Source organism: Pseudorca crassidens, chromosome 17 (assembly GCF_039906515.1).
Source record: "Pseudorca crassidens isolate mPseCra1 chromosome 17, mPseCra1.hap1, whole genome shotgun sequence".
Taxonomy (NCBI): domain Eukaryota; kingdom Metazoa; phylum Chordata; class Mammalia; order Artiodactyla; family Delphinidae; genus Pseudorca; species Pseudorca crassidens.
Genome location: NC_090312.1, coordinates 78156455 through 78170568, shown reverse-complemented (window position 1 = coordinate 78170568; position 14114 = coordinate 78156455). Strand labels below are relative to the sequence as shown.

Sequence of the window (14114 nt, the reverse complement as noted above, 5' to 3'; positions counted from 1 at the left end):
AAGCTGGAAAAAGCCTTTTTGTCTTAGGCAGCTATGCCTACTGTTGCGGTACCAGGATTACGAATCACAGTAGGCTGTCCTTTTAAGACAGGTTATCTATCCATCCACAGTGATTTCAGAACGCTTGTGCAGAAAAAGATGTCATTGCAAGCAATGCCATGTGCCAGCCATGCTTCATCACTCCAGCACTATGGGAGAAGGCTTCCGGGCAACACACTTGTTACCAGTGGAGAAAGAAAGACTAAATTAATTGAAAAACTACTTAGAGCTGACAGCTCTCCTTTTCTCTGGTAGGTATCAAGTAAAGTAACTGTATTGCTTTTGTAGTTGCAAAGGCTGAAGAAAACCCACTGAAATATGTGGACACAACAAACAAATCCTGGTATATTTTATCCTGTACTTGCTACGTAAACAGAAGGACGCTTTTTTTGTTACGTTCATGTCAGAATAAAGCAACTATATTCCAATAAAAAATAAATAAATATGTAGAGAGAGGAAATAATAAGAAAATAGTATAACTTTATAAACCTTTAAGTAAAATAATTATGGAATAGAAGAGACAGTAATGGTTTTCTAAAGATCCAATAAATCATATAAACTGGTCTTTCCAAGAAATGTTTGTGAGTTGATAGAGATACGCAGAGAAGAAGAAATGACTGAAATTAATTTTGACGACAAATCCCCATCGAAAGGAGGAAGAGTACCAGCTTACACCACATGAAAAAGCACTCGTGTGGCATAAAGCAGACAGAATAAATCAGCTTCTAAAGGGATACCGATATTCAAAAGGAGGGCTGTTTGAAGACAAACAAAAAAGAGGTTAGAAGATGGTGACATTGACAAGGTGAAGAATGGGCCAGGCCAGAGCCCTGGGTGGGTTTACCAGTTCTCCCAGAGCTGCTCTGAGTCTACTGAGCTGGAATCCTGCTCAGCCTGGGGACCTGTCCAATCAACCAGCTGGTACCCCCAACTCTCTATGCACTGGCAGAGGACCATCCGGCTCCTCAACTTTGCCTTGTAGATGCCCAGCTCCAAAGTCCTTGTAGATCTGTCTTATGCCTCATGGACCTGGAGAAAATGGAGACTGGCAGGGGTCCAGGATGCTGAGAAAGAGCTGAAAGCCCTGGGTGTGTCAGAGCTGACCCAGGCATGCTCTTAGAGAACACGTAGAAAATAGAAACAAGGTCAGAAGCTGCTAGGACAACTACGTGTCCATTATTTTTTATCAAGAAGCACCCATCCTGAGTGTCTGACCCCCAACAACTGTGTTGTCAGCAAGTTGGAAAGAAAAACATGCTCTGCCTTTACGAGAATATTAAAAACCAAGAAGTTTCTAGTTGTTTTCCAGGTTACAGCTATTTTTACCATGAAATCATGGATTTAGCAATGACAGCTGAGAAAAGATGGTGGAAAATACACACACACACACACACACACACACACACACAGAGGTATATTTTACATCTCCGAAAAGATAAGAAAATTTGTATGTAGTTGTTACTGATGTTTGTTTGTGTCTGGTAATAAGTTCAGAATCTTTTGTCTCACTGGGAAATCTGTCAGGCGACAAGGGTGTAGGGGAGAAAGATAAGCTGTGGGAACCTGTCAAAGTCCTTACCTTCAAGGTGCTTCAATGCTACCTGCAAGGATCAGACATGAGCACAGTAGTTTTTTTAGGGACAATTTACAAGCAAGACATTTAAAGAGAGAGAGAGAGCTAGTTTATACTTCTTGGAGCTGGGCAGTCATGTAAAACACTTGCAAATGACTCTCCCCAAATAGTAAACTGAGGGGCAGCAGCTCACTCACATCTGGACTCGTCTATTCGTTGGATGAAGAGGAGAAGAGCTTGTGATGTGGGAAAGGATGCAGCCTCAGACAGCAGCTCTCACGCCAGCAGGTAGAGCAGGTACCTGTCCTGCCTCATCTGCTTCTCCGTGTTGCTTCTTGGCCCCGATCTCCCCCACACCTGCCTACACCTCTGGGTGACAGGCTTGCCAACCCCCCGTTTTACCTCACGTGGAGCTAATCTCCAGAAGACATCAAGCTCGTGTTCAAAACTCTTCTGGGCCTCGTTGCTGCCTCTAGTTGAGGGATGTGGTTGTGCATCACTGATCCTCCAACCTTCCCGGGATCTAGTCCAGTGCCTGCTACTCAAGTGCTCCATAATTAACTTGCACGATGGACCCGTTATCTCCTATAAATAAAGGTTTGATTTAATCATCTAGCTCTCAAAGTCCTCAGTCTGGTTCCTTCATCCTGCCTTTTATCATAACATCTCTCCACTCTCTTGTATACATTTTAATTCAGCTAAAATGCTTCATGCACCAACTCTGTCTAAGGCCTCCTGCTTCACTCTCCTCACACCTTTTCTCCTGCTAGTCTGCATACGTGGACCCCTTCTTCTCACCTGCTTCTCCAACTTTTAAGTCCTATGACACCTTCTCCATGAATACGCCCTGTTCGCCTCAGCATACTCTTTTTTTCTTTTTTGAACATATAATTTAGGCCCCTCATATGGCTTTTAGAAGATGCTCTGAATTATAATTAGGTGTGTTCTGGGCAAGGATTGAGTCTTCTTTGCACCAGCACAGTAACTGACACACAGGAAGAAATCAATAAGCACCTGCTGAATAAACACATGACAGACTTGTATCGTGTCCCCCTCGCTGTCGAGGGAGAAATGTCAGACGTTAGCAACCACGTTTAATTTACAGCAATAGAAGAGGAAGAAAAGAAGCAAGTCAGAGGGAGGAGCTTAATTACTGCCCTTGACTTTGCCCAGTTTCCCGCACCATCCACAGCCATCCTCCATGTACCCTTCCTACTGTCCAGCAGCCCCTGCATTTGTGGATGTGGATACCCACTCCCTAAAACAAAAAATCTGCATCAGGACAGGCACTGTATTACAGACAACTACAAACTAGATGACAAGCGTTAAGCAAAATCATCGTAATGGGCTTTTCTGACGCCAACAGCACATAAACCTCATTTTATTCTATTTTCTGCTTCAAAGTGAGCCAGGCCATCATCCCAGGAGGCACCTCAGTGAGTAACAACACTCGCCCCCCAACACGTAGAGACCCGTCAGTGGGCTGCTTTCTAGAAATCTGTACATCTCCAAAAACAGACAATGCGTCAATTAGATGCATCTCTGAAAGCACTTTGCTTCAGGAATAGTATTATAGTAATGGGTGTGGACATTTGTTAAATATTTCTGACGGACAGAAGTTGGAAGGCAATTAATAATATGTTGCTACATAAATTTCACTGGTCCTAAGTGGGCGTGAAAATAAATGGACTGTGTACATTGAAAAAACTTATCAATGGTAATACCATAAATCGAGGTTTTGTGATATAAATTTATAAAGGAACAAAATAAAGCAGTGATCCAATAGCGTGGGATTAATGAGGAATGTGGGGAATAGAATTAAAGGGCCTACTATTAACTCACACTTATACATGGATCACCTCCCGCAAACCGACATCCTGTCTAAGAAGGGACTTGTCCAATGTGTAAGGAATGAGAGTTTTAGTCCCAGGGGTCCTCAAGCCTCCTGGTCACTTAATTTCCGTAGTCAGTGTGCTGCTGAGAAAAGCCCTGCCCATTGCCTACCTTTGCGATTCAATAATTCAGTAATTGCTGACTTTTTTAGAGTCTCGACTAAAAGCCAGTGAAGACAAAACTATTACGATTTTAATGTACTAGAACTAAATCAAATTCCGCAGCTTATGATTCATGTGAATCAAATGACCATCTATTTCATCTGCTTCAGATTCTCTTGCTAGAGTGTTTTCAGGCAGAAACTTTGGAAAGTTCTGCTAGTGTCATCCATTGGGTTGGTGGTTAGGGGCAACTGAAAATCCACCTCTGTGCGGGTTTAAGAGGTCCTTGCACACAACCAGGATGAAGCAAAGTGTCCACGCACTGCAGTCGTTTGCTTTGGATGCTCTGTCATTATGACAAAGTCGGATTTATCAGTGGAGATGGGAAATTGAGGAGCTTACTTTCACTCACCCATCTGGCCCTCAGAGACGCCTCTTTAATGGGCGCAATAAACAGACCACAGGCAAGGTCCAAATGCCGGCTCTCCACAGGAGGCAGAAGCAATGAGTGTCGATAGTTAGTGAACACAGGAAGTCCTCCAGGCTCCAGCAATTCCACTTACCTTCACGGTGTTTTCAACTTTTTCTTATCTAAGTGGCTCTTGGAAACTAAATATTCGCTTTCTACTCAAGATAAGAAAAACTGGGAATTCTTAACCTAATCATAATCTAGCCCACACAAAACTGGGAGTTAACTGGTTAAAAAATAACGCCCCAGGAAACTCAGATTTCACATTAGTGCATAAGAAGTCTGGTGTGTTATGAGAGAATGTGGAAGATTATACCACTCAGATTCCAAGCAGAAAGTGACTTTTTCCAACCAGACTGGGGATAAGTGTGTTAGCAAACTGAGCTTGGGTCTGCTCACCCACCGCACAGCAACGCCAATCCACTGACACAAGGTCGCAGTGTAGGAAACGACAGCATTTATTGCAGGGCCCCAAGCAAGGAGAACAGGCAGCTCAGAACTCCCTGATGTCTTTCAGGGAAAGGTTTTTAAACACAACATTTGGGATGAGGGTTGCAGCTCATGGACTTTCTTCTGATTGGTTGGTGGTGAGGTAACAGGGTGATGTTTCAGGAAACTTAATCCTTTACCTTCTGGTTCCGACTAGTCTGGGGTCTAAGTGCTGTGGCCAGCATGTACTCACGGCCCTCCAAGGGGGTGGGGTGGGGGGGAGAATCTTGGTTTCTGCAGGACAGCTCAAAGATATGCATCAGATTATCACGTATGCCCCTTGAGGAGGAACTAGGTCTCTGTTTTATCACTGAACTGTAATCTAAGCTATTACTACTTTTCTTGCTTAACTGCTTTTCCTTTGTTTCTGCATCCCCTCACTTCCCTAATTAGTAACTGCTTGAGTCTGCTCTTTGGAACTCGGAAGGCCTAGGAGACTAAAGCTTTTTTTCCTACAAACAAGAAACAGGGGTCACAGAGGAGCTTCTGTACCTAGGAAGGCCCCCCAGGGTCCTGCTCAGTTTCAAGCGTGACATCTACCATTACACAGTGGAGGACGCTGTTATCACCAGAGAGAAGGAAGCTGCTCTAGAGGACACGGACTCACCTGATGGGACAAAGGCCGAGTTGTAGCCTCAGGGGAGCCATCACCTCACAGAACATCACAGAGGAAAGGAAAGCTTCTGAAGGAATCTACCAAAGAAAACTCAGGACTTCAAGAGTGCACTTGGAGCAAGTACATAAGCAAAAAACTAAGAATTATCAGTGCTGAGGAAAAATAATAATAATGAGGAAGAAGGTATTTGGCTTGGAAGAGAATAATCTGCAACACGAGGAAAAGATCCAGAGAGAACCACACTCGTTCCCCTTTGCTTAAGGGCTAATAACGCTTCTTAGTTAGGAGGAGCTATAGATTTGTATCAATTCCACCAGATGTTCTTTATAGTGTGCTGTGCGTAAATAATGGACATGACTTCCCTTACCAGCCTGGGTGTCAGAAATGGCCATTCAGCTCTTATTTTTTTCAGTGGGGCTTGTTTCTCCACACGTCCTTATCAGTAGGAAGTCTAAGCCCTGTCCTGGGGGGTTCTCTCTCTCCGGAGCTGTCCAAGCAACCAGTGTTGTCTTTCAAAGGAAGCCAGTCCAGTGGTTCGGGCGTTATTGCTCCCATGGCCCTGAGGGGCACTCACGTTCAGCAGTGTTATCCAAAGCTGTGAGGCTGACAAGATTCCACAATGCTGGAACCAGTACGAACCCACAACCCTTAGGCTCAGCACTGGTCAGACAGCACCAGGTCGGCCTGCCCGTCCCCCTGTGGTGCAGCACTTTGCTCCCCTTCCCAAGCAGTGAACTCCCATGGGTCTCCCTAATTTTAAAACTCACTTAAGACCCTCAGCTCCCTCACTCCCAGAAGGACTCTAACTCCTTATGGAAATAGCTTCCCCTCCACCCCAGAGCTCTCCTTTTCCAGAGGACCTTTGTCGAGGTCAAAATGTCCCTCTGTGCCCTTCCCCCAAGCAATGGGTGTCTAGTGGCCTACCTTCGCATCTCTCAGAGGGGGTCCCTCAGCCACTCTGAAGCCCTAGGAAGTTGCACCCTTGGGAGACTGTCTCTACCTACCTATTGAAGAGGCAGGCAGAGTTAACTTCTTCAATTATTCGTCTGCGTCAACAGACAGAGCCTGCAAAGTTACACATGGCAATCGCATATTTGCCGCTCGTTTCAGCGTATGGCTTCACTCACCCTTCACAAATTATTTCATCATTTCCTTCAAGTATTTTGACATTCGGGCGCCTATTTGAGGTTGGTCCTTCCTAAGGCATACAGCTACTCTGGGGGCCTAGCATGGGGGAAGAAAAAATGGCTGTGAAGCATCTCGGCAGATTCTGCCTCAGAAAGTGATGGTCCTCTCTTGGTACCCGAGCACATACTAATACAGGCATACGCTGCAGAGGGAAGCCCATGGCTGTACAGAGGGCCCTTGGTGGAGCCAATGGGCACAGGAATGACTGTCCTTGAAAAAGGAGGAAAGTGAGTGAGAAAAAAGAGAAGCAAGATGACCGTATTGGGTAGCCCTGCTCCAACAGCCCGGGCCTCTTGGCCACTGTGGTGCAAAGAGCCTATAAGTGATAGAGGAATAATAGCAACCCCTTATCCAGATAATCCAATGAGTGCTAAAATAATATAAACAGACATCTCAAGATTTAAGTAGTAAATCTTAAATAAAGACAAAGAAACTGAGGCCAGTGAGGTTAAGTACATGGACCAAGGTCACACATCTCCAGCAGGACTCAGATCCAACATTTAAGTCAAGGAGTTTGGTTTCTGTCTGTGTCTTGAACCGCTATTACCCCCGCCCATCTGATCGCATGACAGGATGTGACCACACAACCTGCAGTCCGTCACAGAACTTTGCCCAGAGAACAGCGTTACGAACACCACTTTGAATCATCCGAGGTATCGACCTGTATCAGCTGCAGCTATTGCTCTACAGCGGGTCTGGCTTCACTGAAATTCTCTGCTCCTTTTGGGAAGTCTTCACAGCTTCTTTCACGTCTCCACCCACCCCAGGTACATTCTCTCCTCACATACCGCACTCTGCTGGGAAGCACCGTTTGTCTCCACTGGCTGAGTTGTTCTCTGGCCACAGTTCACCTGGAGGAGCTACTGCTGCTCATTTTCCTGCTTCCCAGGGTGGTGGTGGAAATGAATACTGTTGGGGAAAGTTGGAAATATTCTAAAACAGTTCAAAATAAAAATAATTCTTCAGAAGATGCATAGGTTTGACCACACGTATACTTGACACATTTTTCTTTCCGGTCAAAAAAAGGAAGTTTACCCTCAGCTAAATCAGAGGACAGAATTAAGAAACCCCAGAAACCAATTACATCATCCTATTGATCAGTTTTTAAAAGGTGATTGAGAAAGAAAGAAAAAAAAAAGCTTCTTCTGGCTTAAATGTTGTCTGCCTCCTTTGAGCCAATTCCCACAATAGAGTGATTATGATGATTCAAACATATTTAATACAAATGCATGAGATGATAAAAAACAATACAGACCAATTGTCAGAAATCAGAAAAGGCCTCCAAGGACAGTAGTGAAAATATGTGTTCTCTTGCCAAAGATGTAGCAGTTAGCAACAATGGACCCTCTAGTCTTCGCGGGGGGGAGGGAGTGGGGTGTTGAGAACAGAGAGACGCAAGGCTGGAGCCCAAGGGTCGGAACTTCATTGAGAAATAATAGGTGCAATCAATGTCCATAAAATGTTTTCAAATACATAGTTTCGTGCAAGGACTAGCAGTAATAATGGCCCTGGCCTCTGTGAGACGCATAGTTCCTTGGAGTTAACTGCTCACCTGTACTTGTCTCGCATAAGAGTGTACCACTTAGGACATTTCTCACACTTACATAAATGAGAAAATCACCTCCTTGGTGCTCTAGAAGCATCAATTCCTCTTCCTGGGAAAACCAATTTCCTCACCAGAAGAACTGTATTCACATTTCTTTTCTGTGGACTTAGAAAATAAAGATCTGTGGAATTGTAGGTTTTTCTTAGCTGGTCCCAGTTCTTCCTGAACTGCTTCAAGTTTCTGGTTAGGTATGAAGGCTGAGCTCGACCACTGTAACTACCGAGCCTAAGAGCAAAGGCAAAATCCTCATAAACGACTCCATCAGATGTGCATCTGATTTTTTTAATAGGGCCCCAAATATATTTCTTGAATATTTGGAACTATGTCATTTGAAGATAATTTCTGAGCAGAAAAAAAAAGGGGAAAAGAAGTCATGTTAATTATAAAGATTTTTTTTGTTTTAAGGTTAATTTATTCAAATGAGATTTGCTGAAAGCAGCATTTGTTAGGAAATTTATTTAATACGACTGAAATTTCAAACAGTTAATTTTCATCCCAGTCTTGTGCTTTAAGAACACTGTAGCTTTCTTTCATGCCATAAAGAAGCATCTTTATGTTATAAAAGATAAAATGTTTTTCATGCAATGTATAGACTTTATTATGCTGCTTCTTTTTTTTTTTTAATCCCTTTGGGCCAGATTCTAATATAATTTCATAGGAAAATTCCTATTGAGGTTGACTAAATTCCAATGTAATTTGAAAGCAATTAAAGTTTATCAAAGGAAGTGTGCAGTAGAGTTATTCTGGAAATGAATCAGGCCCAAAAGGGAGTAATACAAGCATATCTAGGTCTCTGGAGCAGCTCTAAGAAATTTCTTAAATTTTATTGACTCACTAAACTACAGTGTCCCACTGGGTGGTGGAGGTGTAGAAGTGTTACAAGTCAGTCGTTTATGCAGATTCACTGAAGTTTCAGAAATTGAAAAGTTTCTCAAAACTTAATAGTGTCATTTCCAAGTGGGGATTCCTGTACCACCTGAAGTGTAAAACTTCTAGTATACTTTATTAAAATGTAATCTAAGTCTGACACAACACAAAGTTTCCAATAAAAGCCTTTCTTCTATGTTGTTTTTATCTTTCTTAAAAAAACAACAACACTCGTCTGAAGGGTCACGTGTCACCACCTCACTACCTGACTGAGTGTCAGTTAAGAGCTTCACACAGAAGCAGCACAGGAAATACCTCTAAACAAAGGAAGGGAACACAGAAAAAAAGGAACAAAGGTTTCTGTGAGCTTATCTTTAGGAACTGCATTACATCATCGGTGTACAAAGCCTCATCTTTTACATAATACTCTATACTATGACCCAAATAATATTCTGTATTAAATAAAATATAGGTTGCTTTTCATCATATCAATATTTGCTCTGTTAATATATTCTAATAGAAGTGAACAGATTCTAAGGAAAATGAGGTTTATTGGGTGTCTATTCACACACATGCCATCTTGAGTCTCAGTTTGTAGAGGTCAGATTTGAAAATCATTAATCAGCATATACTAATTGTTTTTAATTAATTAAATAGAAAAATAAAATGGAGAAGTTTCAGAGTAATTAACTCAATAACTACTATCATTGTTATGTCAACTTCATTTTCATTTTAAGAAACTTTAAGTTATCCAAAAGCATGAGTCTACCCTTAATCACAATGATGATATCTGACACACAATTTTGAAAAATACGCTTACTCCAGTGAAAATTCCAGAAGGAATCTGATAGCCTGACATTTTGAGTAATGTGCCATCTTAGATGACAGAGCATTACACCCAGAATGGACATGAGAGAAGCTCCACAGACCTGCTTCCCAGTGCAACTACCATACCTGACAGAATAAAAAGAAGAAGAAGAAATTTAAAGTGTCTGGAAATTTTCCCAAGGACATACAGCAAATGGAGAAAACACGTACTCAAGAAAAATCTCCTAAATCTCAATAAGATTATTTAGAATTTGAGCCATAAACACACTCACTCCAGTTTGGCATGATTAACAATCCATTCTAAGTGGGTAAGGCCAGGAAGATGGGGCTCCCTCTTCCCTCAAATCCCAACCAAGGGATACATAAAAGGTTCACAGAGGCTAAATTCCAAGAGCTCATAAGCCCCCTTCTTCCACCCAGCCCCCACTCACAGAGCAGAGGTTCTACACCAGGTGCAGCAGGCTGAGAATATTGGGACCTTGATCACCTTCACCCTGGCTTATTCATAGGGTGGAAGTTTCAGTCTGGGAGAGGCAAGCCACAAAAACCAGAGGCTTCTGCCCCTACCCAGAACCCTGTCTGCAAAGCAGGAGTGTCACTCCACAAAGAGCAAACCACTGTCCCTACCCATAGCTCCTGAGTTGTGACTCAAAGATTTTGCCTAGGGCAAGAGGCAGTTGACAAGAACAAAGAACACCAACTGTAATCACGTTAACATAAATCTGAAGTAGATTCTAATAAATTAACATGTATCAATATATGGTAAGACCTAGAGCAACCACTAAGAAAATAAACTCCAAAGAAAGTATTTAAAAAAATCATTAAAGCAATTGAAATAGTACACTGGAGAATAATAAAAGAAAAAAAAAAGAAACAGTACACTGGGAAATAGTCACTTAATGCAAAAGAGAGCAATGAAGGAGGGACAGAGAAACAAACAAAAAAAGACACGAGACAGGTAGAAAACAAAAAGTAGAATGGCAGACATAAACCTAAATATATCGACAACATTAAATATAAATGGGTTAAACAGTCCAACCAAAAGGCAGAGATTGGCTAGATGGAAAAACAAGATCCAACTTTAAGCTGTCTACAGGAGACACACTTTAGATTTAAAGATCAAATAGGTTGAAAGTAAAATGATGGAAAAACACATATCACGCAAACAGCAGCCATAAGAAAGCTGGAGTGCTATACTAATGTCTTAGAAAGTCTATTATAAAACAAAAATGTTGCTGCAGATAAAGAGAGACATTTTATAATGATAAAAGGATAACTCCATCAGAAAGATATAAAAATGATAAATGTATATATACCTAACAACAGAGTCCCAAGGTACATGAAAAAAAAAAACTGACAGAACTGAAGCAAGAAATAGGTAATTCAACAATAATCGCTGGAGAATTCAATATCCTGTTTTCAGTGATAGATAGAAATATGCAGAAGATCAACTAGACCTCATAGACATAGAACATAACACCAACGACAGCAGAATACACATTCTTCTTAAATACACGTGGAATATTCTCCAGAATAAACCATATCTAGGCCATAAAACATGCCTCAATAAGTTTAAAGGAATTCAAATCACACAAAGTGTGTTACAATGAAAATTATAACTCAATAACAGAAATTTGGGGATTCATAAATATGTAGAAATTAAGCAACACACTCCTAAAAAGCCATTGGGTCAAAGAAGAAATCACAAGGCAAATTAGAAAATACTTTGAGATGAAAGAAAACAAAAATATAACAAACACAACTTATAGGATGCAGCTAAAGCAATGCTTAGAGGAAATTTTATAACTACAAATGCCTTTATTAAAAAGATCTCAAACCAATACCCTAAACTTCCACCTTAAGATAATGGAAAAAGCACAAAATAAACCCAAAGCAAGTAGAAGGAAGGAAGTAATAAAGATTAGATAAAAACACAGTAGAGAAAACCAAAAGAATCAAATGTTGGTTCTTTGAAAGGATCAAGAACCAACAAAATCAGCAAGTCTTTCAGCTAGACTGACCAACAAAATGACTCAAATTACCTTAACTGACCAAACTTTCTGAGATCAATATTACATTACATACCATCAGCTACATTAATTACCTTGAATAAGAGGTGCTTATATATGTGTAAACCATATGAGAAGAAAACCCTCAGTTTGCCATTTTTTCAGGTAAACAAAATCCACCCTAAATTAAATTTCAAGATCTGTGAAATTTGTCCCTTATCCCTAGTTAACTACCCCATACACACACTTCTGCTTTGGGAAGCTTCTTCCCCAATTTCCAGGTCCATCCCATACTTTTCTTTCCCATGCCACCATCAAAACTAGACAGATTTCTGACCAGTCATTTACACTTTTGTTATTGACAAATTACTCTTTCAACTTCATTCCCACAAAAGCATCACTACAAGCAGCATTCCTAATCTGAGTCTGAGGTACCTAATGGTGGAATGAAGGGGTTTCCCACATTAAAGAATATAAGCTTCCACACAATCTCACCAATGAACACCACAAGCTGAACCAAGTAGTTCATTTCAGTCTTTTGAATCAGAAAATATCCAGTAAATAAATTTGATTCCTTCAATTAAAAAAGATATTTTGGAGGGGAAATATGGGCAACAAGATATTACCCTGAGAGTCATTTGAATTAGTTTTTGTTGTTATGCTTATTTTGTATTTTTCAGGGACAAGTGATTGGAGACTGCAGGAAGCATCAGAAGTTAAGTCCAAGAACGGTCCCCAGCTGCTCAGTGCCAACCACATCAGGATCAGTGACACTGGGTGCCCATGTACTGTTTGGTCCCAGGGCCTGAACGCAGGGTCTAGCAGAGGAGTGCCAGCAGCCCTGTTGGCCTCTCACTCATGAGAGGGTTTTGATTTTGTCTTTTGATGTTAACTGCAAATGAGACCACACCTGCAGCCAATGTCTGGCAAGTACGTGGTATCAGTTTTAGTCTATAAGATACGTATTTAAATATGCCAAGTTTTTGTAGCCATGCTTTGCCATTTCTTCATTTTTGTATACAAGAAACTAAAGAAGGGAAAATCCCGGGACTGCCTTTACCTCTCAGAGGCTCTGCCTGATGCCGCCCTCATGTGGTCCAGGGCTTTGTTAGATGCTGACCCTTCATCCGCCTCCGCTTCCTCTCTCTGGGGCAGCTCTGGTCCTTTCTCTCCCTGCCCAAGGCTCCACCGTGAACCTTCTTAGCTTCTGTTTTCAGGGATATTTAGTATGATTTTTTTTATTTGCATTTAATGCTTTTCATTATTACAACCTTTACCCAACACATTTAAAATCTCTCAACACATAATTATTCCATCTGTATTATTTTCTATTTCTAACTTAGATATTCTGCATCACAAAATCCCTCAAAATTGAGTGTAACATGTTATTGAAGTCATTAGTTTTACAACAATTATAACAACTAATAACATTTATTAAGTACTTGCTTTGTGCCAGGCACTCTACTGCTTTACATAAATTATCTCATTCTATCACATCTAACTGCATCTAAGCATATGCTTAAATTTGCCAGTAGCACTTAAAATTAATTAAAATAAGGATATGATTCATCTTCAAAACAAAGATCTCAATATGCCAAAGTGAAACCTATAAAATAAAATATTTTAAAGTCTTACAAAATGTACAACACTAAATTATTATAGGATACTATTAAATTTATGTTTCTATCATGGAAAATAAAGCTATAAAATAAAGTATCCACTTTCTCTTTAGCCTATTTATTTCTTATACCTTTCTCAAATTCCTACAAACCTCAGCTTCTAATATGTCAAATAAGTATGATTAGATTCATATAATCAATTAAATCCTTTAACTAAGAAAGTAATATATAAAGTGAGTATTATGTTCTTACATTAACTCCCAAATCGTGTTTTATAACAAATCACCCTGACATTAACCATGGTATGAGGGTTGCAAAATAACATGAGATGTGTTTTTTACTAATCCTTCACATTCCATTTTGGAGCTGTATATGCTGTTCTTGATCAAAACTCTCATTTTATTATCAAGAATTACATTATTTTCTGAATGAGTGAATTTTCTGTTGGAGACAGGAAATGAAGGACTGCAAACACTGGAAATGTATTTTTCCTGTCTCAGTATTAATACATGATATATATTCATATTAATAATAACTCTGAAAACTAGTTTCATTTCTTCTACACATAAGCAATAAACAGTATGTGCAAAAATATGAATACTGGCAGCAGTGATGCGGATACATAACATGGGGTTTCTTTTGAATTTACAGCCATTTCTAATATTTCATTAGAGCATGTGTACAGGCAACTGTCACAGATGTCCATTAAAGCTCGATTAGATGAAGACAAACAATGCAGGCTTTGAGGATAAACCGAAGCTGCAGCTCAAAGTTTCCGTTTCTCACCCATGGGTACTATAGGACCACTGTCTTCCTC

The 14114-nt window shown here is 40.6% G+C and overlaps 1 protein-coding gene across 2 annotated transcripts in view; it reads right to left on the bottom strand.

Moving 5' to 3' along the window:
- Positions 1–14114, bottom strand: part of CA8 (carbonic anhydrase 8) — a 115977-nt gene that overhangs the window by 16052 nt on the left and 85811 nt on the right. For both annotated transcript variants that reach the window (XM_067712253.1, XM_067712252.1), the window contains exon 9: positions 1–14114. This exon is cut by the window's left edge and continues 16052 nt beyond it. The gene's annotated coding sequence lies outside the window, so the exon portion shown is untranslated.